The 26,589-nt window shown below is 52.3% G+C and overlaps 1 protein-coding gene across 1 annotated transcript in view; it reads right to left on the bottom strand.

The window, feature by feature from the left end:
• The window catches only part of Sh3bp4 (SH3 domain binding protein 4), an 80,641-nt gene that overhangs the window by 33,374 nt on the left and 20,678 nt on the right, over window positions 1-26,589 (bottom strand). The window contains exon 2 of the mRNA XM_028876306.2: window positions 15,031-15,109. The gene's annotated coding sequence lies outside the window, so the exon portion shown is untranslated. The remainder of the gene's footprint in view (window positions 1-15,030; window positions 15,110-26,589) is intronic.

The following is a 26,589-nucleotide window of genomic DNA, read 5'->3' as shown; positions in this document are numbered from 1 at the left end:
TGTCTGCAGAACTACATTACATATTCCATTTCTGGGACCCTGGGTGGCCCTGCTCCCCAGCAAGCTCCTCTCTGTCAGTCACGATTAATTCAGCAGAGTCTCCCAGACACATAACCCCCACACAGAGAGTAAAACTTCTCCTTGCCCATACTTTCTGAGTGTATTTTCCAAAACCACCAGCCACTGCCTGGTCCTGCTTGGCACATTCTTGAGGGATGAGTCTCACACGGGAAGGGATCCAGTAATTACACTTCTAGGCTTGGAGTGGGATTTAAAATATCTTGCTATGTTACCTCAAGAGTCACAGAAGGCATGTGATGGTAAGCAAGTTAACTGGGCCTCTGAGGATGGCTATGGGAAGATATTGGCTGCATGCGGTGATTCATTAGGAACACACCACTCTACTAGAAATTAGGATGGAAGGGGGAGTAATAGGACTAGAGAATGAGGTCTCCCAAACCCTGCAGGAACAGCTAGAAGGTATTCTTTTACCAGAAGTCCTGTAGGGCCCAGCCAGCTGTAGCAGGACAGTCGATGACCAACAAAGCCATGTAAAGGGACTCCCACATAGGTACTGCACTGGAGCATGTACAGACAGACCCACAAAAGGAACCAATACACAGCCTGGAGAAGAAGCCACATGGACAAGGAAAAACTCGTCCCGTCCCAGCCTGGCTAGTCATGTCCTACAATGGACACTCAGGGTCTTAACATATGCCTCCTGGTATAAACTGAGTCTCACCACTGTTCGAGAGACAGAAATTCGGGGAGACCAGAGAATGGGGGAGCTGGCTACAAGCATACACCTCTTGTCTGGTTGTGTCTGAAGCCTCCTGTGTGATAAGCAGACTACGTCACCACCACTCTAAGAAAAAGGCAAGACCCTACACACTCAGCCCCCCCCCCCCCCCCCAGCATCATGGTCTAGACCCTTCAGGGTCCATTCTGTCCCAAGGCCAGCGCGGTCTTTTTGCATGGTCCTCGGCTTCTTCACCTGACGGCCAGTGGAATATAAACTACCACTAGGGTCTTCCTCAGGCTCTAGTGGGGACCAAGGTGGAGAGGTGGCTTGGCAAGAAAAAGAAGTGTGGGAGTTGGGAGTTGACTTGCGTGTGAACACTTCCCAGTGAGCCAGGGAGGCGGAGGAAACTGGTAAGAGCAAGGCTGTGGACTCACAGGTGCTTGGTCACCATGCTCAGGGATGTGGTTCCTCTCACACACTGAGGTGTGGACTCTCCCAGGCTGTCTCTTGGTAGACATGAGTGCGTGAGGAAACAATCATGAGGAGGGAAGCAGCAGCAGCTCTGCTCCCCCTCACAGCACTGGCTCTGCTCCCCCTCACAGCACTGGCTCTGCTCCCCCTCACAGCACTTGGCAGAACAGAGCTAGTTCTCCCCGGTGTTCTCCACCGTGCACGCAGAGTCTGTTCAGCAGGACTGTCTACCGCTGACCACCGCTGAATATAAGAGGAACCCTGGGAACCTGTCCGAGAAGGTCCAGGGCCATTCATACCTCCTCCTGGCCGGCTGTCCCCAGAGAGCTCCGAGCAGCCGTCAGCACCCCGTGACACTCTCACCGCAGCGGAGAGGAAAGTGCCAGGGTGCACGGAACATCTTTCAAGCTGCTCTGGGTTGACGCTGAGGCTGTGGTCACCTGCCCCAGGGCCCTGTGCTCTGCTGTGAAGCCCATTGGACCTGCTGATTTCACTCCAGGTCTCTCTGGCCACAGCAGGATATGTCTGCTCTCCCGTCTCCAGCATCCACCACAGCACCTGGGACTCAGCGTAATCTGCCAGCCAACAGCACATGCAAGTCTGGCGCCGTGGGTGATCCTAACACTTCCTCAGATCAGGAGTGCCCAGCTGTGTGCCCAGCTGACCGGCTCCTGTGTGGTACAGCTCCAGGTCTAAAGACACAAAGGCTGTCGGGGGCTCACTGAAGTCACAGCAGTTGGGCTGGGCATCCACCAGACACACAGAGAAAAGCAAAGCTGTGACTTCTCCCCTCTTGGTGGAAGCCACAATACAGGTGATACCAAGGAGCAGGGTCACGCTCAGAAGCTGCTCTGTGCCTCTCACCAACAGGTCCAAGCCCTCCTCTGTGGGCTGTGCATGTGAACCTACTTGGAATCACGTCTTGGTCAAATTCAGGCAAGTGCATACTGAGTCAGGGTGGAACCTCCATCCACTCATGGACACCCCTTTAAGGAAAAGAGGCTGAGATGCAGAGAGAGAGAAAGGGGATCGCAATGTGAGGGTGGAGACAGGAATTGGAGGGATGCAGCCACAAGACCTGGAGGCCACTGGGGGCCATCACCTGCCGCCACCAGAAGCCAGGAAGAGGCAGAGGTACAGAGGCTCCCCAGGATTCCTGAGAGGGAGGGGGACCCTGTCAACACCTCTGGTGTAAATGTCTAGGCACTAGATGATGAGAGAATGCATTTCTGCCGTGGCTTAAGTCTTCCCTTGGCATCCTAGGGTACCGGTCCCAGGACCTGTCAGACACTCAAGGCCCCTCTATAAAAGAGTATAAAAAAGAACATAATGTTTACATACAAGCTATACATACCTTCTAGTACCCTTTAAATGTTGTTATGTTATATTATTCAGGGAATAATGACCAGGCTAAAACTCAGCACAGTATAATTTTTTTCCCAGAATATTTACTCTGAGGTCAACTGGATCTACAGACTAGAATAAAACAGGAGAGTAATTTTTTTTTTTCCAGAACTAGAGATGGAACCTAGCACCTTGCATTTACTACTAGCTCAAGCATCCTACAACTGATCCGCACTCCAACTACAACTAACTGCTGGAGCAACCACCTGCAGGGTGGGTGTGCATTGGACTCTCCCCGACCTGCTGCTGCGTGCTAATTTGCATAAACACCACAGCCACCCTAAGCCACAGACTCACTCCGCATCCACAGATGAGGAAATGGAGGTGCAGAAGAGCCAGGCCACCTGGCCAAGGTCTGGCAGCCTCAATGAGGCATGGACAAGGCACTGCAGGACCCACTACTGGGACCCCGGTCCCCCATCCCATTCACACAGCAGCAGGCCATGCTGAGCAATAGCAAGCAGGGAGCCTGGCCTGGTGGCTGCCTCCACAGAAAGGGCAGCCTGCAGGAGCATTCCATGTCATGTGGCTGAAGGGCCATTGTGGTTGAAGGTCCAGGCAATTCTCTACGGGTCCGTCCGTCCGTCTGTCCCCTCCCCTCTCCCACAAGCAGGCTCAGGTCTTAAAACACTCTAGAGATGGTAAAGGAACCGGAACCGCTGCTATTTAAACAAACGCAGCAAAAGGTCAGTTGTGAAGACTTGAGCTCTGAGCTATGGGAACGAAAATCTCATGCAAATCGGATGGCTTCCAGTCCTGGAGGATAAATTCAAGCTGCTCCATCCAACGGCCCCTACCTCACTGGGTGAAGGGCTTTGTTGCGACCAGGACTGGGACCCCAGGGCTGTGTTGGTACAGGGGCACTAACAAGACACTTGGTAAACAGACAGATACCTTCCTGCCTTATCTTCTCTCCTTAGAGTCAAGGCACAAAGTGATCCCTGTGGGAAACTGCCTGCTTTTCAGGGGAACCTCTGCCATCGGCTGGAAACCAGCAGAGGTGAGCAATGGGCAACCTATCCGACAGGTTTTCCCGGGACAATGGGCCCAGCCAGGCCCGGGGCCTTCTGGGAATCCTGACTTGTTTTCTTAGAACTCTTATGGAAAGGAACAAGGGGAGAGGTTCCCGGGACTAGGGCCAGGGTGACCCAGAGCCAGAGGGCACAGGGCAGCTTCTTTATAGCTTTAAAGTGCCTGAGGAACAGGGATATCCACAACAGGGGCGGCAATGGGTCCAGCAGACATGCAGTCCCCAAAGGAGCAACACTCAGAAGTGGCTCCACCCCTGGCGGCTGCTCCTCGGTCCTTTGCTTTAGGATCTTGTGGTCTCTCAGGTCCTTTGGACCCTCCCCTTGGGCCCTCGGGGTAGCTGGAAGCTTGCCAGCTCCTGCGGGCCTCCCTCTCACCGGCTGGGCTGGCCGGCATGGCCCTGCAGTCTAGCACACTGACTGGAAATCTCCTTCCTCCAGGCTCACAAACATCCTCTTTCCTGCCTTTCTGAACCAAGTGTCCACCTCAGGCCTCATGAGACTGGAGAGGAGAGTCAGCGGACATTTGGAGGTTCAAGGACATCTTCCCGGTGCGCTTCCTGGGGCCTACATGATCTCCAAGCCATACAGTGGCCTCCCTCTCTGCTCCCTCTCGCTGTTGTTTTGAGAGTTCATCTCACAAGTGTCTCCCTAGGACCCTTCCTGGGGACCCCTCATCTGTGTTTGGTGACTTCCCTCTCCTGCCTGCCTTCAAGAGTTCCAAACCCATGTCCATCCTGGTCCAGCCTGTCTCCTCACTGGGGGCTGGATCACAGCTGGGAAGCAAGCAGCCCTAAGGTTTCCTGAACACAGGCGCATGCCCTGGAGGTCAGGCAGGACACCAGGCGGCTCCCCACCTATCTGTTTCCGGTGTCCTTTTTCTCTTTTGCACCATACATATAAACAGGATAGGCTGGGGCCAGCACGTGCTCTGGGCACAGACACAGCACCACATTCGGCTTTCCTACGCACCAGCCGGCCTAGCCCAGGGCCAGGACAGGTGGCTGCAGCCAGATTAGCCATGGAGCCGGGAGTCCAGAGCTAAACAGCTGCAAAGGCTAGAGTCTGCTTCTCCGTCACCGGAGGCGCCTCTACGGCCAGGAGCACAGGGTGGACAGACAGTGGGATTCCGGCAACAGACGCTGCGAAGAAGTGGGATGTCTGCATGAGAGGACCCTGTCGGGAGGTCCTAGATGTCCCATGCCGACTGGTGCCAGAGATGGGCTCATCTTTCCCCTCCTAACACCCTCACCCTCTCTTCTTCCTCTCTGCGAGAAAGTGTGTGTCAACCTCTGAAGCCTCAACACTTAGGCAGAAGGCTGGCCTGGCCTGCTGAGGAGCCCAGGGTGGCAGACAGACTCTCAGCGCCACCTTGGGGGACTTTATCCAGGAAGGATAAGAACAGCCATCATCGAGGTCCGACAGGAAAGGAATGATTTACAACAAGCTGTGGGTGGGGTGGAAGGAGCTGTGGGAGGGGGACCACGGAAGGGACAGGGAGAAGGGGAATTAGCTACAGGAGACAGGGACCCCCAGGAGAGAAACCTGGGTAGCCCCTGGTGTGCCTGAAGGGAGGCCATCATGATTCCTTCATCCCTTCCTCCCTCTACCCACTGAGGAGCCTGGGAAGTCTTCTCAAATGGGCCCACAGCTGGATCAGGGCAGACTCAGATGTCACAGCTCAAAGGATGTCCAGGAAGTTTTCCTCGCAGCTTCCTGTGTGATTCACCTTGATGGCACACCTGGTCTCGGGTTGTCCTGACACCCCCGAGGCTCAGTAGGAGATGGCTGGACACTACTGTGACGCACACAGTACACTGAGGACAACGGTGAAGGATGTGTGACTGACCCACGTGGGTCACAGGACAGCTGGACCAGCAGACCAAGCCTTAGGACCCGGGGATTCAGGACAGACTAGGGTCAGGCCTGGGGGAGGGGGAGGACACAAGGGTCAATGGCTAAGGATCTGAGAGAAGTTGGACGTGAAAGTCAGCTCTTCAAAAAGAAAATGAAAACAACATATTCCACATCATTCGCCACTGCCATTAGCTGAAAACGACCCGCTGACCACGGCAGAACGAACAGACCAACAACTCTATCACGCAGCCGCGGAAAGAAATGGAGCGTTCACGCACACCACAATATAACGGAATCCCGAAAAGTCAGGCTAAGTGGAAGAATCCACTCACCCAAAGTTGCAGGCTGTGGCAGAACATATTCTCACACGTCCCTGGACCTAGGCCGTCCTGAAACACCCAGTGTGGGCTGAAAACAGGAGCGAACCGTTCTAAAGCTATACACCTTTAGCAGCTTACAAGGGGGTGAGTACCATAAACACATGACGGAGCCGAGAAGTCCTAACACAAACGTGATGATATGGGGCTCAGCAGACCAAGCAGGAGCCTGAAGAGTGCGAGCGCCTACCGCACCCCCTTCAGGAGCGCATGGAAAACGCGTGGGGGGGAAACTGAGGCAGGGGCGACTCTGTGACTCTCAGGAGGTGCAGTGCCACCAGGACGGTGATGGGTTAGCGACTGTCTGTCCACGAGGCACACACACGAAGAACGGTCTGAAAAGTCGCCGGGACTGAGAAGCGTGTGCCGTGAGAGATCAGGATTTGAGGCACCCATGGGCAGAAAGAAAACCTGTGGCCAGATACAGAGGTGGGCCCTGTTGGTTTTTAACTCAGGAAAGGTCACTAGGCACAAGGCACGACAAAACCCAGTAACAGAGCTTTATTGGGGGGGGGGACGGGGACAGAAGAGAGCATGGCCAGGCCTGGGCAGAGACGCGTGCAGGGGAGAGAGAGTGGTGGGGGAGGGGAGGAGGACGAGCAGAAGAGGAGGGAGGGGTCTGTGTCCGGCTTTTTAAGGATTCCCCCGCACATGCGCAGGTGGGCTTACGGAGCTACGCCACACATGCACTGATTGCGTGACCGTGCCGCACACAACTGCGCAATCACGCAGCGCTCTGATGACGTGAGACATAAGATCCCCTGCTCAGCTACAGCTGGAGTGGCAGAATCCTAACAGGTCCTACAAAGAGAAAATGCTGGATGCGGGAGGTCAAGGCAAGTGTCCCTAGGGTGTCGCCAGCAAGCAGCAACTGGTGAGAGACACTGACCAGGAGCCACAGGGTCTAGTGGTTCCGCGGAACAACACACTATGAAGAGAGGCAGATTGCCGCAGTTTCTGCACTTGCTTTCCAGGATCCTATACAACCAATTCCAAGGCTGAGCAAACCCTGACCCAGCTAAGAGAAGGACCGGAATCTGGCCCAGAGCCACCTGGATACAGACATTTAAGAGTGGCAGCCTCTGGCGTCTTGTTACCCCACTGTGGGTTCAATGTCTTTTTACGCGAGGTTCATCTCACCTGGGCTCTGAGCTGAGCTTCTCGCTCCTGTCCGAGAGGAGCAAACAAAGGCAGAGCAAGTCAGTGGGACCACTCAGTGTCGGAGGCCAAGATCTGAATTCAGACCTAGGCCTCACCCCCAGAACCACTCGGGGGTAGGAGAAAGATCCTCATAAAATAGTCGTGGGAAGTGGGGTTGGAGGGGAGGGGTCTTTCTCAGCAGATAAAGACGGCATGTACCACACACCCAGCTGCTCAGTGGAGATTCTGCCCCGTCCATCAGGTAATACTCTGACCTCTGTGGCCTGAGCCTGTAGAATGCCAGGCTCTGAAGGTCCCAGCCAGAGCACAGTTAGGCTAGTCAGCTATCCTTGGCCCCTGGGTGCTTCCTGGACCACTACTGAGGATAGAGCAAGCCCACGGGGCAGCCCTGGGCTGTCCAGAGGGAGGTGGGTGTTCAAAAGACCCTTGGGGTGCTCAATTTGAAGCCCACTCTTATGTAGCACCCAAAGAATTTCCAGGTGTTATCTGGAGTAAGGCCAAGTTAAACAATCCACCGAAACTTAGCGCCTAGGTTGGGTCAAGGACTCCACAGTGACTTGTATGCAGCCTGCCCTGCAGAGGATGCCAAGCTTCTGAGATCAAGGATCAAAGACATGCAGGAGTGAGATGCTCAGCATCCCACCACAGTCAGGAGCTCGTGCACACCCTCGCTGCATTCTGCTATCGGCAGGCAATTTCTTCCTGTGCTGGGCCATTCTAGAACCTTCTCTGGCTTTGTAACATCTGAGCTCATGGCTATTTGGGGGATCCTGGGTAACGGTGCTGAGCTCTGATAACTCAGTCTGGATGGATCTCTCCCAGTTGCTGACCTTGGTTTAACTGCTTGCTGTTCAAACCCGAAGGAACAAGTTCCTCCTATGCCAAATAATGAATGAATGCTAGATCCAAGCCACCCGGCCTGGAGAAGACCAAGGGAGACAATCTATTGGAAAGCACAGTGGCAAGCTTAATCATAAACCAGCGGCAGAGGAGTTTCCCAACCCTGAACAAAACCCAGGCTGGCCTTTCATGTTCCGCCTGTCAAGTCTGTAGAGGGCATCACTTAAACCTCACCTCCTTGGCAAGTCTCCTCACAACTCCTCAAATGACACCCCACCACCTCAGCACTAAGAGCTCAGTCAGCTCAGAGGAACCTCTGCCTGTCACCTGTCCAGGAGCCACCTTCTAGTAAGCAGCGGCTCCCGGTCCTGCTCCCTGGGTCTGCATTCATCACTGGCAAGCACCTCCACATTCGAGTACAACCAAGTTCAACAGCTCTCCACAGGGATCTACAAGGCAGGTGGTTCCAAAAGTGAGCAAATTAACATGTGCGCTTTAAAATGCCAAAGACATAAAATCTACCAAGGACACAAGCTTAATGAGGGGTTCTGTCGGTGGCTTCTGGGAGACATGCAATCCCTTCGAGGGGCCTGGATCATGCTCAGCTAAGTTCCATAGTCCTGCCTGGGAGGCCTCCTTCCGAGACCAGGCTTGTAGCTACTTTTACAGCCAATCCTTCAAGAATCTGGTAAAGGGGGCCAGAGAGATGGCTCAGTAGCTAAGAGCACTGGCTGCTCTTCCAGAGGACCCAGGTTTAGTTTCCAGCACCACACGGCAGCTCACGACCATCTGTAACGCCTCCAGTCCAAGGAGATCTGTTTGACATCCTCATCTGGCCACGGGGTTCTGCACTTACAAGCTGTGCAGACGCACATGCAGGCAAAACAGCCACACACACACACTAAAATACAAGTTTAAACTGTTTTTTTTTAAAGAATCTTGTAAAGGTGTGTAGGAAATCACTGTACCTGTGAAGGTGTGCAGGAACAGCAATGTTTCGACCCCTCTGTGAACCACCCTAGGGGGTCCTGAGCCCAGGGCACACCGCATGTTCTCTGCGTGGACAGAGTGTGGGCAATGTCAAGGGAGAAGGAACAGACCCAAGGTGTGTTCACTGAGTGTACAATCCAGGGCTGCTGGCAACACTGGACAGGGACAGGAGAGGTGACCCCGCAGTGAGACTGTGGACAAGCCACCAATCTCCAAATCTCTGCTCCTTCCACTGCCAAGGGCAGTGTGGCTCTGTGGCCTTCGCAGCACATCTCACGCCGGGCTCCACGACCTGCCTCTGCCCAAGGGAACATGGCAGTCACACCCGGGTACCGCACACCAGCACAGCAGACTACCCCGCAGGGGCAGACGGTCCAAGTTTGTCCCTTACTTATAAGCCTCTGCAGCTTCCTCAGGGAACCGGGAAATCCCCAGTGGCCAGGGCCACGTCCCACAAAGAATTGCTGTGCAAGGGCTGGCAGCCATCCATCCCTGGGTCAGGCGTTCCTTGAGTGAAAAGAGAGACGTGGGGACAGGCAGGATGCACAGGCAAGGGTGGACATAGGATTCTGCAATTCCTGAAGGGCAAACTCCCTTCTCAAGGTCTGGTGCCCAGGACCTGCTATGTTAAGACTGGATCTTACCAATTGCCTAGTCCCTTTCTTCTCCATCAAGTCCGAGCACACATTCAATCCCCCTGAAGTCCTTGAGAATCTTCCGAGACCCTGGTTTCATGTTTACTGATGGGGAAACAAATGTGCATGGAAACTAGTCTATGCAAATGCTAGATTAATCTACGTAAATCCATACTAATTTATGCAAATGCTATTGTGGCTAGAACCAAAAAATGCCTGTGCTTAGAGGATAGTTTGTTTTGTTCTGTTTTTGAGACAGAGTCTTACTATGTAACCGTACCTGGCCTGAATTTGTAGTGATCCTCCTGCCTCAGTCTACTAAGTGCTGAGAGCATAGGTACGTGCCATCACACCCAGCTTTGAGAAGATCAATTATAAACTCTTCACATCAATAATTTTAAGAGCTCACGAATGAGACACAGGGCTGAGTATGAGCTCAGCAGGTGGAGTGTTTGTCTTGCATGCAGAAAGCCCTGGGTTCAATCACAGACCCCCAGTTCTGCACAAACCAGTCGTGGTGGCCCGCATGACTATCAACACAGCATGCTGGGGGTGGAGGCAGGAGAATGGGGAGTTCAAAGTCATCCTTGGCTACACAGCTAGTTCAGAGCTAACTTGAACTATGTGAGGCCCTATCTAAGCAAATAAATACAGTCTGTCTTTCTTACCAGAGCTCCCGCATCCATGAATCCAAACAACCACAGATAAAAATATTTAGACAAAAAATAATGTCTGGGGCAGAGGTCAATTCAGAGACTCATAACTGGTCAATGTGCTGAGAGTAACTGGCTATGAGACACACCCACTTCGATCAGTCTTGTCCAGGGTCCGGGAAAAGCACCGAAGAGAGGGACAGAAAGAATGTATGAGGAGGGGAATGGAGTGGGGTACCGCGAAACGCTGCTTTCCGGGCATCACTCAGTGCACCCAGGGGTTCACAGAAGTTACGGTTACCTCTACTGACAGGCCGGACGTGCCCCAGGGGCTGGCCTCACACTCACGTGCATATAGGGCAGCACTAACTGGGCTCAGTTGATTATAAAAAAAAGAAGAGGACTTGACGTTGGAAAGAGGATGTGGTGTTGGTGGTCCAAGGGGACCTGTTAGGAGTAGATGTGATCAAAATACACTATACACACACACACAGTTCTCAAAGAACAAATGAAGTATTTTAAAAGTATGTCAGGGGCTAGAGAGTGGTTAGGAGCCCGTAAGACCTGAGTTCAGTTCCCAACACACAGGCCAGATGGCTCATAACCCCTTACAGCTGCAGCTCCAGGGGAACCCAGCCAGCATCCTCTTCTGGATTCCAAAGGCACCTGCACTCACATTTGTATCTACCTACACACACCTATAATTCAAAGTAAAATAAATCCTTTTTAAAATCATGTCTGCACCAAACACGTACAGAGCTTGTCTTCACTGTTGCTCCCTCGAGAATACACTGTGTAAACCAGACGGCATCAGCCTGCATCAGCCACGCACGGCTGCTGTGGAGTACGTAGGCAGACGTGGGTAGGTTATATAGTAAATATGGTACTGAGGTACGGGACTGGATAGCCTGAGGGGGTCCTGAGTCTCATTCCCCATCCCTGTGACTACCAGGGGAGCTGTGCATACTGTCCATGTGCTTTTCCTAAATGTCAGTCTGCTTGAGGGGACTCTAGGCACGGGGCTGGGGAGTGAGTGAGCTTCTGATTGGACAGGAAGGGTCTTCCAATTCCAAGTGTATTTCATTAAGGCATTCTGAAGCCCTCAATATAAACAACGCTGGAATTTTTCTTCATTTACAACCTGCCCCGGCCCCCACAAAGCCTCAAGTATGATGAGGATGTCTTACCTGTCCCCAGGGCCACACCCGCTTGAGGGAAGATAAAGAGGCCACTTAAAAACCATGAGCAGGTTCAGGCTCCTTTCTCTGTCCTGGCTCCCCAGGTCCCCTTCACTGCTGCTGAACTTGCCCACCTTCGGCTGAAGCCCTTTCTTGAATGAAGATGCACAGACTTCATGGCTATTTCAAGGCAGAGGTTTTGGAAGATGCCAAGAACAGCCTCTTGTAGCCACTGTGGGCCATGAGCCAGCCTCCTTAATCACTGGCCAGAAACTATGAGATAACACTTGACCCCAGACAGGCAGGCCCACAGGCACCCAGGGAGAGACTCAGCACTTGAATGTCTCCTAGCCAGCAGGGGTTCCAGGCTAGTCAGGCTGTGGGCATCAGTTACCATGACTCAGTCTGCAAGCCAGTGTCTGCGGTCCTGTATGTGACTTGATCCTAATTCACCGCTCAATAGTGGGCCCCTAACTTCCTCCCCTAAAGCCTCCTAACAGTTCTGTCGCCTTCCAGTGGCACCCCAGGATGGTGGCCTCTCAGGGGTATTCGAGATCTAAGTCTAAATGTGTTAGTGACATTCTACAGTACCCAGGCAGGTGGAAGCTGCACAGAATGGCTTCACCTGGCCCCCTAAAGAAAATGCCTCACCACCACAGATTGATAGAACCCTCCTTTTAGACCATTTAATTTGTTAATTGTATATTTGATTTTGAAAGAAACTTATCACCCTAACATGAAGTCTGCCCATTAATTTCTACTTTGCGGCTCATGTTTGTGGTTCTCCCTAGAGGTCAGTGAAGGGATCGGGGATATGGCACATGCCCATTGGCTCATGTGCCCTCCCAGGTACCAGCTAAGGAATGAGTCAGCAGGAGGTGGATCAGAGGGCACACAAACCTGGTGGAATTCTAGGCCTTGGCTTTGCTATCCTATAATAAGCCTCTGGGCTAAATCTGAATGAGGTCCTCTCAGAGGCTACAGAGTGCTCCCGGGGCCTAAGACAACGTTGAGAACAGTTGGTGATCGTGGACACTGCTGTGTGCTGGAGCCCTCTCAGGCTTGGAGCCTGGGGGCAGAACACTCAGGACAAAGAGCTCAGGCTCGCCGTGACCTCGGGCTCCCTACTTAGCTGCTGGGCTGCACTCTTAACTGTCTTAGGTGAGAGACTAGGAGTTCAACAGACGCCCTGTGGACAGACGGGGGAGGGACCATGGTAGGTAAGAAAGGTGGTGAATCTCTGGCTTCTTCCTACCCCTCCTGACTTGAGACAAGGGCCTGGCAGCTTAAAACAAAGGCCTGGCGGGCTTTTGTCTCCCTGGGCCCCCTGCTGACGGTCTGGCTCAACAAGTCCAGGGCTGGATCAGGACATGCTACACAACAGCTGTGGGCCTATAAACCATGCTAGCTTTCTTCAAACTGACTAACTCGAAATCAGAGGAGAAAAAAATTCAGAGACTAAAAAACAAAAACAACAACAACAACAACAAAAACCCAGCCCTAAAAAGACCCACCTTGGCCTATGCTTTGCAGAGGGCCCTTTTCCCTGTGCGTCTGGGCGTGTTCAAACCCTCAACAAACGCCTTTCTGTTGATTCTGTCTGCTCCTGTTTTTGGTGCTTGAGATTTCTTCCATGCAACTTGTGATGCTCAAGACTTTTCCTGCCTTTTAATTCTTTAACTGGTAGAGCACTTATCAAGCAAGACCCCTACACTGTATCACAGGTACACGGGCCAGTCACACTGGTCTCAAAGATGACCAGACCCCTGCACGCCCTCACACGGTGCATCACTTTGAATAGCAACATGCATGGGAATAGGGCATAATATTTCCAGGCTAAGCTTTTGAAACTATATTTCAGGTGCTCCAAGCAAACCACAGAAATGGCCACCAGCAGAGCTCTGGACATAGAAATCCTGGGAAGCTCTCTATCACAGCGACCTCCGGGCTGATCAAGTTGTGAATTTAAAGACCAAGGACGTGGGACATTTGTTTTCCTGGAAAAAAAAAAAATCACAGGAACTGACCCCAAGGTATCACAGCCACCAGGTGCTGGGCTCTTTGAGTGATGTGACAACTGGCATCTAGTCCCTGAACTTCACCCAAAGATGTATGGCCTCAGGGTGAGCAAAGAGAGCCCGCCTCACCTCACTGAGTTCCCAGGTGGGAGACACCAAGTCCCTGTGGCTCATTTGAGATGGCAAAGCCACTCTAGGGCACTGCTCCTCCAATTCCCTCTTCCCTGACATCTCGCTGGCCCAGGGAATCTGGCAGAGTGCCAGAAAAAGCAAACCATACAAATGCCACCCAGGGCAGAGCTGGGTGCTATGGTGTCGGCCTCTCACACGGCGGCCAAAGAGTAGTCTCTTGAGTCTCCTCTAACACAGATCAGGACGGGGCCTGCTCAGCCAAGCTCTTCCCTATAGCCAAGACCAGTCAGTCTGAGGTGGAGGAGGAGAAGAGAAGCAGCCCCCTCCCCCATTTCCTGCTGCACAACCCTCTGGAATCCCCAAGGTTCATCCACAGAGAATCACAGGGCAGCCACCGATAGTAATTTCAAGCCCTGGCCCCCCTCTGGCCAATGCCAGGCCAAAAGAACGTGAGGAATGTGGATGGCTCTCAGCTTGTTTCCACAACCCAAACAGATCAACGCCTACAGGGCAAGGAGCTGCACTTATAAGGAAAAGTCTTGCTGCCGGCCACTTCCTGGGCATTAAAACCTCAGGCCTCAGGAGCCTGAACACTGACCCCGGGACTGGCGGCGCCTGCATACTTTGTGGTATCCCGGGACGCCCAGGCATTCTCCTTGCTCTAGTGCACTTGCGGACTTGAACAGAGATAAGACAAAAATGACAGGGAGAGACCCAGAAAAAACCCAGCAGCTTACTTGGCTCCATCACAGAGGGCACTGTGGATTTAAAGAGAGCCCCCGACCAAGCCCTGTGGTCAGCGGGAGGCTTTATTTAAACCCATACATGCTCCCGAATGGAAGATGACATGACCCAGCAGCTGTTCCTGAAGCTCCCTTTTCAGTCTTCAGGGCAGCAGTCTTGTGCTCAGTGGTAGCCAATGTTCCCCACCGGGCAAGGAAAGACACAAGGTACCTCCGTATCCTATGGAAATCCCCCCCTCCCGACACTACTGGGGGCAGCGGTCCTACTGAGAGCCAGAAGGGAAAGATCCCAACAAACAGGAACTAATCCAAGCACCCACTAATCCTCTTCCTCCTGATACTCCTGGAAAGGGGGTGGAGGGGTGATCTATAACCTGAGGGCCAGTGGAATCAACTGCTCACCCTGGGCTTAGGAAACTCCTGTCAGAATAACAGCCCCTTTGTGCAAAGGCAGGACAGGCGACCGGCCCTGCCCTCTGCTGTCTGTCACCAGGGAAAAAGCTGCTCCACTGGTCCGTCCACAGGACATGAATGGGAATTCACAGAAAGTAAACGGGAACGTGGCCATCCTGGAAACACACAGATGCCAGCTTCAGACACCTGACCTTTCCCAGCTGGCCACGCTGTGAGCTGACGGTAACTTCTGGAAGTTATTGCTCCTTGCTCTGGTGAGGCTTTGTGTGCCGGGAGCCTTCCTGCCTCTCTACCCGACATACACTCACTGGTCTGGGCATCTCGGGCACCAAATGCTGCTGCTGGGCAGTGGGGGAAAGGTAGCAACTTCATCCAGGGCCTGCTTACCTGCTGGGGGATGTTGGCCTCCTGATGTCAGAGGAAGAACTCCGAGACCTGACCTTCCATTCCCGAGAAGAGGGATGCCCTGCAAGACAGAAAGCGCTGTGTGAGAAGATTCTGAGGGTGGGCTCTGTTGTCAGCGTCTTTGCAGGGGTGAGATGGGGAGACAGACACTTAGACTGCAGATCCTTCACTGTGGGCCTCCCAGAGTTGCCTTGCTGGAAGATCACAGCAGCCCCCTCTGGGCTAGCCTCTAGCCTGCCTCTGGGCTAGCCTGCCCTTGCTTCTGCTCTAGCCACTGGCTATTATCAGCAGTCAAACCCAGGCAGATTCCAACCCAATGGAGCAGTGTGGTCCCTCCTGACAGAGTGGAGAGGAGGGGGCATCTTGGTGACACAGTGAGACAGCCACAGAATGACCACCAGCAAGAGTAGACTTGACAGTGGGGGGCTAAAGGCTCGAGTCCCTGGAGCCATCCACCCCAGGCCAACGTTCAAGACCTGAGGTGGTTGTACTGCTGTGGGCATTTATAGGAATGCAGGCCTGGGCAGGGCAGGAAGAGAGGAGTCCATTCTGGACACCTACTTCCTTCCTACTTCAAAAGCTACTCCATCTGCAACAGCGCTCACGCATACAGACTCATATCCATGCCCCATACCTTAACGGACTGGCATCTGTGTCCCTGACCCACATCTATGTAACATACAACCCCTCCCTATGTAGCCAGGGCACATGCTGAGATTTCAGAGCACAGACCTCACCCATGAGGGCTTCAACAGAAATACAAACCCCAGATGTACCAAAAGGTAGGAAGCAGAGGAAAGCTAAAGCACCCCAGAAAAATGCCATGCGCGGAAACAGATGGGCCGTGTAAACACACAGGCAGTGTTTGACATGACGGCACCAGAAAAACATCACTCACAAAGGACAGTGTAAGAAGATGTGTTCATAAACAAGAGAGACCGCAATCCTAACGGGGACCCACGGGAAGGGCCATGCAGGCCCCGGAGCAGGCACCCCGATCCAGCCGTCAGGCTTGCTGGAGAACAGCCAGCCATCCTGTTCTTAGGTCACACAAGTCCTCAGAACTGGGTGAACACTGTCAGAGTGCTTACAGGACTCCACAATCCGGAAGCTCACGTCACAAGGGGAAAGACCGTGAGCACAGCAGAACCAGGCTGACTCAGAGCTACTCCACCAACCATCCGCCACTGTGGTGCTGAGGAAAGCGGGGAGAGGTGGCTATGCTGGACGCCAATCTGCCAGGACCAGGTGACCCCTGTCCATCTTCCTGCTCTAACTCTCCCAAGGTCTCTGCATAATGAAAGAGAAGGTGTGACTAGGGAGCCAGGGCCCATCAGTAGTCATGACTCAAGGATAACCATACTGAGTGGATGGAGTCATCATAAAATCCAGAAGATCCTACATCTCCAGTAGACTCAAGAAACACCATTGTCATCCTCGGGAAGAATCTGGGGAACTCCCTATAAATCCAGTGCGGAGAGGACAACATTACCTTGTTTTCAGCAGTCTTAAAGGATCAGTATTTCCTTAAGCTGCTGAACAATAGGGTGTCTGGGCCACCCTGGTCATCTCTCATGGTCCTGGAGGACATGAAATCTTACAGCTTGACCCTAGCTGAGTGCTAGAAAGCTGGGTAAAGACTCATGTCCACCATCCCACCGATTTCAAACAGTAAACTACAGAGAGACAGACTGTCCACACCCCATTCCAGGACGCTTAGCAAGTCCCTGTTTCCAACGTTCTTAGATGACCTCCCCACCAAATTTATAGGCCGCAGTATCTCAGAACATGACCTCATCTGGAGGGAGAATCTCTAAGGAGGTAAAACGAGATTAAGGCTCAAATCCAGTAAAACCAGGTGATTTGCTAAAATGGAAAATATGGAGAGGCCCTGCGACCATTACAACAGATAGACGTGATGCCTGCAAAGGCCAAAGGCCTCCAGTAGCCACCAGGGCTGGGGCGGGGCCAGGGGGCAGCCCCCCTACAGTGACCCCTGAGGGAACCTCCTCTGCCTCCACTCCACACCCATGCTGGACTCCAGGTACCAGAACTGCAAGAAACATAATTGTGGTTCTGTGTTAGAACTGCCCATCAAATAATCCACCACATCTCACACTTTAATCTGCCAAACAAGGAGAGTGAGTCTCAGGGCCTTGCTATTCTGGATGCTGCTGAGGGAGACAGACTTGAGATGGCGAACATCCCCACCCACCTCACCTATTACAAGTCTTCAGAAAAGGCCCCACAGGGCTCTCTATTCCAGCCAATACCCCAAAGTCTGTACTCTGTCTCAACACTCTGAGATAGCGCTCCAGCAGACAGCTATGGATCCAAGTAAGTCTCATACCTGCGCATCCAGCCCTCCCATGGGCAAGTACTGAGATTCCAGAGTGAACACACAAGACAGAAACAGGTGAATCCTTGCCCTACACCAGAAGCAAGCGATTAGCCTGTGGGCTGAACCCAGTGTGGTCATCTGCCTCTGTAGGACCCACAAAACCAGAGTTTCTGTGTGTTTAAATAGTTGGGGGATGGAGTGGAATAAATCGAAAGACCAGCATCTCATGAGGTGGGTGGGCATTACATGAAATTCAAATCTCCGTGTCCTTATTCTGACGTCTTACTGAATAAGCCAACGTGTCAGCTAATGTCTCCTCTAGGGCTTCTGGGCTAAACCACGAGGCAGCTTCAGAGACCTTCTGGCCCACAAAGCTGAAAGACCTGTTTCCTGGCTTTTCAGAGATGTTTACAAGCCCCTGTTCCATGCCAGGCTACTTGCGCAACGGGCACAGAGCCAGGCGGCTGCAGGCTCAAGCCAGAGGCAAGTGGGCCCCCACCCACAGGTGCGGGCTGGAGGCCAGGAGCGGTGCCAGGGGCAGCCAGCGCAGCGAGGAGGGCAGGAGAGGCGCAAGGATGAGGATGTGGCCACAGAGGGAAACAAGAACCGACCCAATCCAACTTCAAAGTTATTATCAAGAGCTGGTTCCACCCTGGAAAGAGGAAAAGCACCCCAGGGTTCCTTCACAAAGCAGACAGGCAGTCCTGGCTCCTTCGGTGGCCTGGTGCCTCCCAAAGCCTCCAAGGGCAGATCAGTGCCACCAGCCCCTGTGGTATCCAGGAGTGACTTGAGATCTCAGGGCCTGGCCGAGCACTTAAGCCCTGGTCCACTCTGGATGCTACTAGCAGAAGAATTCTTATTTATCTTTGGTTTCTTGAGACAGGGTCTCATGTATCCCAGGGTGGTCTTACGTCTGCTATGTAGCCAAGGGTGGTTTTGAACCCCCAATCTTCCTGCCTTCCCCTGGGACTGAAGTCTTTAACCTGCTTTATCTGTGACCACCATCTAAAAGCTACCGAGGAAGCCACTTCCTCAGGCAGGGTGCAGCTTGTGCCCTGATTATGAGCGGGGAACCTTCCTGGGGAGCCAATGAAGGACCACCCATGAGGACCATGGGAATGAGCAGCTCATTTGCAGGACTTGATGTGTGCATGTGTAAACAACCTGGAACAGAGGACTGGTGACTGTCAGTCACACATGTATGTGTGCATTCAGGTAAGCCTGATGGGTTTAGTTAGCATCACCTCGTTTCTCTGGACCTCCATTTCCCTGCCTGTTAAAACAAGGCTCTCCATCGCATGTGAAAAACTCCTATGTGAGTTGTTTCCTCCCGGCTTTTCAACAAGCCCACACAGACCACTTGGGAGAATGGACCTTGTCTCTTATTTCTTGGAAACAGAAAATACTCAGCACAGCACCAAGTACACAGCAGAAACCTCCCCGTGTTTAGAACATCATTTCTTACCCCTGAGTAAGGTTGGGGTTCCCAAACACTGGCGTCTATCAGGGAACTGATTACCACAGACCAGTTCCTGTTCCCAGCCTGCCCAGGTTCCTGGTTCTGCAGTCTAGGGCAAGCCTGAGAATGAACACTACTCACAGGGTCCCAGCCAACATTTTGGAAGTCACTGGCATAGTGAACCCGAACTGTGTTTTTCCATCCATCATCTCAGTTACTGTCCTCGGCAAGCCTGAGAGGCAGCTTGACAGGTGTCCCCAGCACACGGAGCAGAAGAGGACTGGAGGCAGACCAGAGAGGGCTCCAGTGACCTCATCCCCTCGAGCAGGATGGGGAAGAGCAGAGCTGGGATGGTGTACAATGCTGTTGTACAAAACAAGCATCTGTAACCTCGATAATTAGAGGAGCGAAACGTAAAGGCAACAGCCCTAGACAAAGCAGGCTGCAGAGACCGGATGTCTGCAAGCAGGGACATAATGCAGTCCCATGCTGTACTTCCTTCCTTCTCTGTCCCTTACAGGTGCCAAACCCCCCAAGTCTAAACGTTGGATAAAGTTAAATATCCCGCAGATGAAGGCAGCCGTGGCGGGGTCTTGAGAGAATTCCTGCCTCCACAGACCATGGAGGGGGCTGCAGAGACCGAGAAAAGGTGAAGGAGCTGAAGACTTGGCTTTTCCAGGAACAGGGACTCAAATCCCAGCTCTGCCATGGAATACAGAGAAATCCTGCCTCCCGGACGCTGGGCGGGGCAGTCAGATAACATCACTGGTCGTTGGCAGTAGCCAGTCTTCAGAGTCCTGGCCCCACCTTTCACAACTCCCCCTCCAGCAGCACAGCAGGGCAGCAGGGAGAGCTGTCCCTGCTGACCAAGGGCCACCAGCATGGGGCTGCCAGCTGACCTCTCGGGCGAGCGCCCCTTCCTACAGGTCAAACCTACTCCTTGGCAACCTCTCACCTTGGCAACAGTCTAAGAGGCAAAGGAGAGAGAAATGCAGCCAGAGGCCCGAGCCTTTCAACGAGACCCAAATTCTTTCCATGCCTGACTCACTGCGGACCAAGAACCCTCTTCCCCCTTTGGCTTTGTGTGTGTCTGTGGGGTGGGGGTGGGCAGAGGGCTGGGGTGACAGCCACAGTTGAGAAAGCCCGGACAGACAGCCGAGCAGAGTGGGTAGGGGAAGGTGCCCACTTCTTAGGGACTTGTGGTTCACTACTCCGAAGGGTTATCTCAGACCACTCCTTTCAAATCCACCACGCCCCCCCCAACAGATACGGAAACCGAGAAAGGAATGCCAGTGGGGGATGTTCGCTGGAACCCCAAACCTGCATCAACTTATATAGCACTAGTCTGTGTGTTCAATATTTCTCCCAAATGAAACTTCAGTGTCTAAGTCCCTCGGAGATGACCACAGCATTACCCAGAAGATGAAGTAACGCCCCCATCGCAAGAAACACCTTTCGTTTACTTGTTTATTATGTGTGTGTGCCTGTGCGTGTGGAGGTCAGAGGTCAACCCTCAGAAATCCACCCTTTGAGGCAGCGTTTCTCACAGGGACCTGAGGCCCATCAATGAGGCCAGGTTGACTGGCCAGTGAACCCCATTTATCTGTGGATCTCCACCTCCCCACACACCACACCCACCTTTTAAACATGGGTGCTGTGGACTCTACTCAGGTTCCCGGACTTAGAGTCTACGTATTTTAAAGACTAAACTGTCCCTCCAGTCTGTAGGAAATACCTTGTTTTCATTTGTATTTTTTTTAACCTCATATTTGAAATCTTCCTTATCTCCACCCTCTGGAGTGCTGGGATTAGAGGTGTGTGCCAACATACCGGGCAATGTCTTATTTTTAAGCATACATAGTTTTAAATAAAAAAATAACGCAAACTTGAAACACAGTCAATATGACTGCCACTCTGTCGGACTGCAATGCATTTTGGGAGGTCTTTCAATCTGTGACACAGGGCTGTGCTGGGTGGTCTTGATCTCACAGCCTCCTGGCTTTGGTCAAGGTGAAGCAAACACAGACAGGGTCTCATCCAGCACACATCTGCCCAGAGAGGCTGTGTAGCTATGAAGATGGGCTCGGCCTCAATCTCCATCCCACGGCTGTTCTAATGTTGTACGTATCTGTTCATCCCCGCCTTCCTCCCTCACTAACCCCATTAATTAGGCATGAAAGGTTAGCAAGCTGTAAACCCAGTTCCCGCCCTCCATGGCTAGGGCTCATGTGAAGTTACGGATGCCATCAGCGATACGTGTCACCTCGCCGTCCCCATCAGCTCGCTTTCCTCCTTGCCTCTGTGAAGCAGCAATTTGGCAAGATAAAGAAGCGAGCTAGAAATCAGGGAGAGATGAGGCTGAACACAGAAGATGAGAGTTGCCTGCATGCTTTAGCACAAGGCAGAATGGCACCCCAGCCTAGCCTGACAAGGACCGTGTGACCAGCAGGCTCCTGTGAGCCTCGGCACACTTCAACTCCCCCCATGTTCTTCTCAATATTGCCACAGCGGTAGTTTGGAGTCACCTGTCTCCAAGCTTATTGGATGGAGCAGAAATATGTCCTGTGCCGGCGATTCTAGGTTGTCAACTTGACTACATCTGGAATTAACTAAAACCCAAGTGCCTGGGTACACCTGTCAGGGATTCTTCTGGATTGAATTGTTTGAAGTGGGAAGACCCACCCTAAATCTGGATCCTTTGACGTGGGAAGCTCTTCCTTCAATCTGGACCACACCTTCTGCTGGCAGCCTATCTAAAGAACATGGAAGAAGGTGCACTCTCTTTACCTGTTTGCCCTCACTCTCGACAGCAAGTCCATCCCTTCAGTGGCATTAGAGTCTACTTCTTTGGGATTCCAGAGTATACTGAAGACCAGATGAGACATCCAGCCTCATGGAATGAAAAATCCCTGGGTTCTTGGACTTTGCATCGGGAGACAGCCATTGTTGGAAGAGTCAGACTATAACCTATAAGCCGCTCTAATAAATCACATATATATTCATTCTATCAGTTCTGTTTCTCTAGAAAACTCTGACTAATACACTTCCCTTTCTTGTAACCCTCAGAGATTAGAGAGAAAAAAAAAAAGTCTTACAGAAGTCCACGCTACAAGAGACACCATGCTATAATAGATATCACACCATAAAAGACAGATCCCTTTCAGGGGGCTGCCAGGATAATTCCAGATGCTGGGTGCTCCCTATAGAAGGTGCTCCTCACTGCAGCACACCACTCTCGGTAGATACCCCAAGGCAACCCTAGGATCCATGCTCTTTGCCCCCAGGGACAATTCCGAGGCATGTTCTCATAGCTCCTCAATGCAGAAGGAATCTTAAAAGTTCTTATTAATAAAATCAAACCCGGAGCCAGGTATTGGGGTGAACTGGAAGATCAGAGAACAAGCCACAGCTAACCTCACCTGGTCAACTTCTCAGCTGGTCTTGTTTCCTCAGACTGGAAGCTTCTGTGTCCTCATCCCAATGGCTCTCAGCTGAACTGCTGCTCGAAAGCCTGAAGCTTAACCAGCCAAATGCTTAAGCAGCCAAATGCTTCTAGTTTCTGGTCCTCACGCCTTATATATTTTTCTGCTTTCTACCACCACTCCAGGCGTATGTCACCATGCTTGGCTGTTTCCAAGGTGGCCTTGAACTCACAGAGATCCAGAGGGATTTCTACCTCTGGAGTGCTAGGATTAAAGGTGTGAGTACCACCATTTTCTAGCCTTTGTATCTTGTGGCTGTCTGTTCTCTGACCCCAGATAAATTTATTAGGGTACATAATATTTTGGGGAACACAATACCACCACACCTCAAGAAGGCCCCCCATACTGCACAGCCTCAGTAGTCCCCAATGCCGTCCCTTCTACAGTTCACCCACTGTTTTTTTTTTTCCTCTCTTCAGCTCTCCGCCTGGTACCCCAAATCCTGCTCCTGAGAGCAGTCACCATCTAAAACGAAGGCTCTGCCTTTGGGGGTCACAGCGCAGAACAGATGGGACCATGTACAGCTGGCTCTCGGTCACTGGCTTGGCCTTTTGCCAAGACGCTAACAGGAGGCTGAAGGACAGACAGGGGCCTCTACTCCTGGTTGGTTCTAGTCAGAGCTGGAGGGCGACTTGGCATTGTTGGCACAGAAAATTCCAGTTTAGAAAGCCAAGCAAACATTCTGTCCCATCACCATGATGCACTGACACCCAGCTACATCTGAAGAGGAGGGCAAAGGACATTTGTCCTCCAGGAGAGGGTTTTTCATCAGTACTACATAAAATCGCCATGGATCGCTCCCAGGCTGAACAGAGGTCATGGGACTGGGGCTCTCAGCTGGGTCTGGGTACTAATGCAGGTGCCCTGGTCCCAGGCCAGTCAGCAGGGAAGCCCTCCCTGGGCTGAAAGACAGCAGGGCTCTGTTCAGAGGTCACTTCCTTGGATTCCCAGATACCATCTCTCTTACAGCTGCAACACAGTTCTACAGATCACAGCTTAAGGCACAGATGGATTTGATGCCGTTCCAGGGGCTAGAAACCCAGGCCCTGGGTTAAAGCCAAGGAGCTGGGGTCAGCAGCTGGAGCTAGAAACGCCTCTTTTCAGTTCCCATTATTCGCCGGTGTCACTGCCTCCGTATCCAAAGCATCCCCGTTTAGCCCGTGTCTGTCATCAGCGCCTGTGGTCACACCTCTCGGCACCACCTCTTACAAAGACACGTGTGTGTTTGCATTTAAGACGGAGGTAGGAACCCCCCATGCTATGGTTTGGGTACAGTTTGAGTCCTGAAACCCTAGTCTCCCAGACTGGAGATGCTGAGAAACGGTAAAAGCATTAAGAGACAGGGCCTAACAGAAGGCCATGGAGTGGTAGGGGCACCCCTAAAAAGAACAAGCCTCTCCTATCCTAGACTCCCTCGTTTCCTGTCTCTCCTGGTGATCTCACCACCTCACAAGGTCCTATCGAGGCGCCATGCTCCAAACTGTGCCGTAGATGCTAGTGGGGGGGGGGGGGGAGGCTCTTGAATCTCTTCTTTACCAAGTAAAACACCAAGAAATCCTGAAACTTCAGGCTCCTTCGATCTGCAGAGGCCCCTTTGCCCTTTCAGGTTACAATCATGTATACCAGGGTCTGGGTATCTTTCAGGACACACTCTATCAAACACTGTATACTTTACCTGTCCAACCCCCACCCAGCTTCGTCTGCCTCTCCTGGTACACCCATCTTCCCCTGCCCCCTCCCCCATCTCCAGAATAAACGCGTTATGAAGACAAGACCTTTGTCCTGTTCACTTGAGCACTGGGAACCTCCTGGGTGTTGGCAGGGACTCAGTAACTCTGTGTTGTATGGATGATTCTAGACTATTCACAATGCACATATATGGACAACAGACTGAGAAGTCCTCCACTCTACCTGGTACCTGAGGACTCTGGCTGATGAGTGTGTTAGGGGTGGCCCCCTCCTAGAATAGGCAGAAAGTGGAGGTCAGTAGTCAGACTTAAAGAGTCATTTTAAAAGAGAGGCGCTCTGCTACAATCACTTCCCTTTATAGCTACCTTCTAGAAAAAAAAATTAAATTTTTCTTGGGACCTATCAAAAGGAGTTGACAGCATTTTTCCATTCCAGTATCATTCTGCAAGGGCTCAAAGCGGGAGACGCCCACAACAAAAGTCACCATGGAAACCGCTCACCTCCCTCCTGAAAATCATGACTTCACCTCCCATTCCTCCCAAAGCCACTCCAGATTGTTACCGAAGAACCTTTGTGCAAACAAACACCAGAGACCGTGCCTGAATGGCAGGAAATGTGGCAGGTTTTTTTCTAATTTTAACTCGCTCCAGGAATGTGTGTGTTCTGAACACTCAGCCAGGGGCCCACATTCCTTTGCAGCCACCTCCAGAGAGCCCAGAGAAAAAGCAGCTCTCAAGCAGAGCTCCTGAGGGGCGGGGGTGCCACAAATCCTGCTCCACCTCGACAGAGCTGTGCTCAGAAAGCGGAGTCCAGGACCTGAGCACTCAGGAAAAACAATCCTGCCAACTGTCCCCGGGGAGAGGATTCCAATGAGCGTCAGTCAGTTTTAAAGCCCTCCATAGGGGGTGGGGGTGGGGTGGGGATCCCTCCAGTGAAAGACAGATGAAGAGCCAGTATTTGCCATGTTCTAGAAAATTCTAAGACTTGTAGGGTTCAATGAGACAAGTGGGCCAAAAAACACGCAAAGAACCTTCTGGTTGGAAAAAGCCAGAATAATAACCTGAGTTTGGGGGAGGGGTGGCAGGTGTACCTGCATTGAAAGCCTATCAGATACACATCGCCCTGGGCAGACCAGCTCTAGTATCACAAGGTGGTCAGTGTGCAGCTCTGTGCAGAGAAAACCTGGGGGCTGGGGGTGGGGCGCGGGGGATCCGATTTCCACTGGCAGTTTGCATGCTGCAGTGGAAGACGGGACAAAGCCCCCCATCCTTTAGGAGAAGTCAATCAGGGACCAGGCGCGTCACAAAAGAACCCGCAGTGAAGGTGGAAACTCAGTTATGCACAGGTGAACCCCACGGGCAGGCTGGAGGGCCAAAAGGAACCCAATAGAGTAAAGGACCACGGACAACAGGCTGATCATCTCTCTTTCAACGGCTCGGGAGTCAGGGCTGGTTCAGCTGAGTGAAGAGACCCTCTTCTTTTGGGGTCTCAGCCTCTCAATCAAGGCCAAGGTCTCATCAAGGATCAACAGGAAGGAGTTAACTTCCCAGATGACCTGGTTGGAGCAGACAGTGGCTAGTGGCTTCCCTGCTGGCTGATAGGGTGAGGACACCCTAATCCCAAACACATGGCAGTTTGTGAACAAAGCCAACAAGTTATCAAGCAAGCTGACACACCTAATCACAGAAGGGACATAGGCCTTTTGTCCTTTGTTTTGACTGAGACAGAGATTCATATAGCCCAGGCTGGCCTCAAACTCCCTATATGGCTTAGGATGACCTTGAATTACTCTTCCCACTTTTACCCAGGGTGCTGGGATTACGGGCATGCACCACCGTGCTCGGCCTAATGGTTCAAGATGGAACCCAGGACTTGCCCGTGCTGGGCGAGCACCCTACCAGCAGAGCTGCAGTGTGGAGCATTATCACTCTGGTGAACTTTATTAGAGGCAGAATGGAGGCCAGCCAGAGACAGGACGGAACAGCAGACTGAACTCCATGTGGTACAACTGTGAACAAGCAGAGGAGAGTCACACAGCCCAGGACAGGGAGAGCTTGACGCTAACTTAAGATCCACCAGGTTAGAAACTGACTGAGGCTGGGGAGATGGCTCAGTGGTTAAGAGCACTTGATGCTGTTCCAGGGGACCAGGGTTCAACTCCCGGGACCTACATGGCATCTGTAATGCTCACTTCAGGTAAATCTGCCACCCCTTTTGGCCTCCATGGACACCAGGCACACACATGGCATACATACATGCAGGCAAAAACACTCATAGGCATAAAAGAAATTAAAAAATTTTAAACTGTTTTGAAAATAAACAAATAAAACAGCTGAGACCGGGAGGACAATGGGGCCTGTCAAAGTTAGGCTTGAAGTTCTCGGTCTGGCCTGGCAGTGGCCACAGGAGTAGTTCTTTGTTGTGAGTCTTCAATGACCATGCCAATATTTACACACACACACACACACACACACACACACACACACACACACACACACACACACGCACACACACACAAAGTTTAAGGAATCACCTGTCTTGGTCCCTTGAACCCCAGGTACTGAGCACAC

This window comes from Peromyscus leucopus, chromosome 13 (genome assembly GCF_004664715.2).
Source record: "Peromyscus leucopus breed LL Stock chromosome 13, UCI_PerLeu_2.1, whole genome shotgun sequence".
NCBI classification, from domain to species: Eukaryota; Metazoa; Chordata; class Mammalia; order Rodentia; family Cricetidae; genus Peromyscus; species Peromyscus leucopus.
Note: the sequence above shows the minus strand (reverse complement) of the source record. Positions and strands in the feature narration are given on the sequence as shown.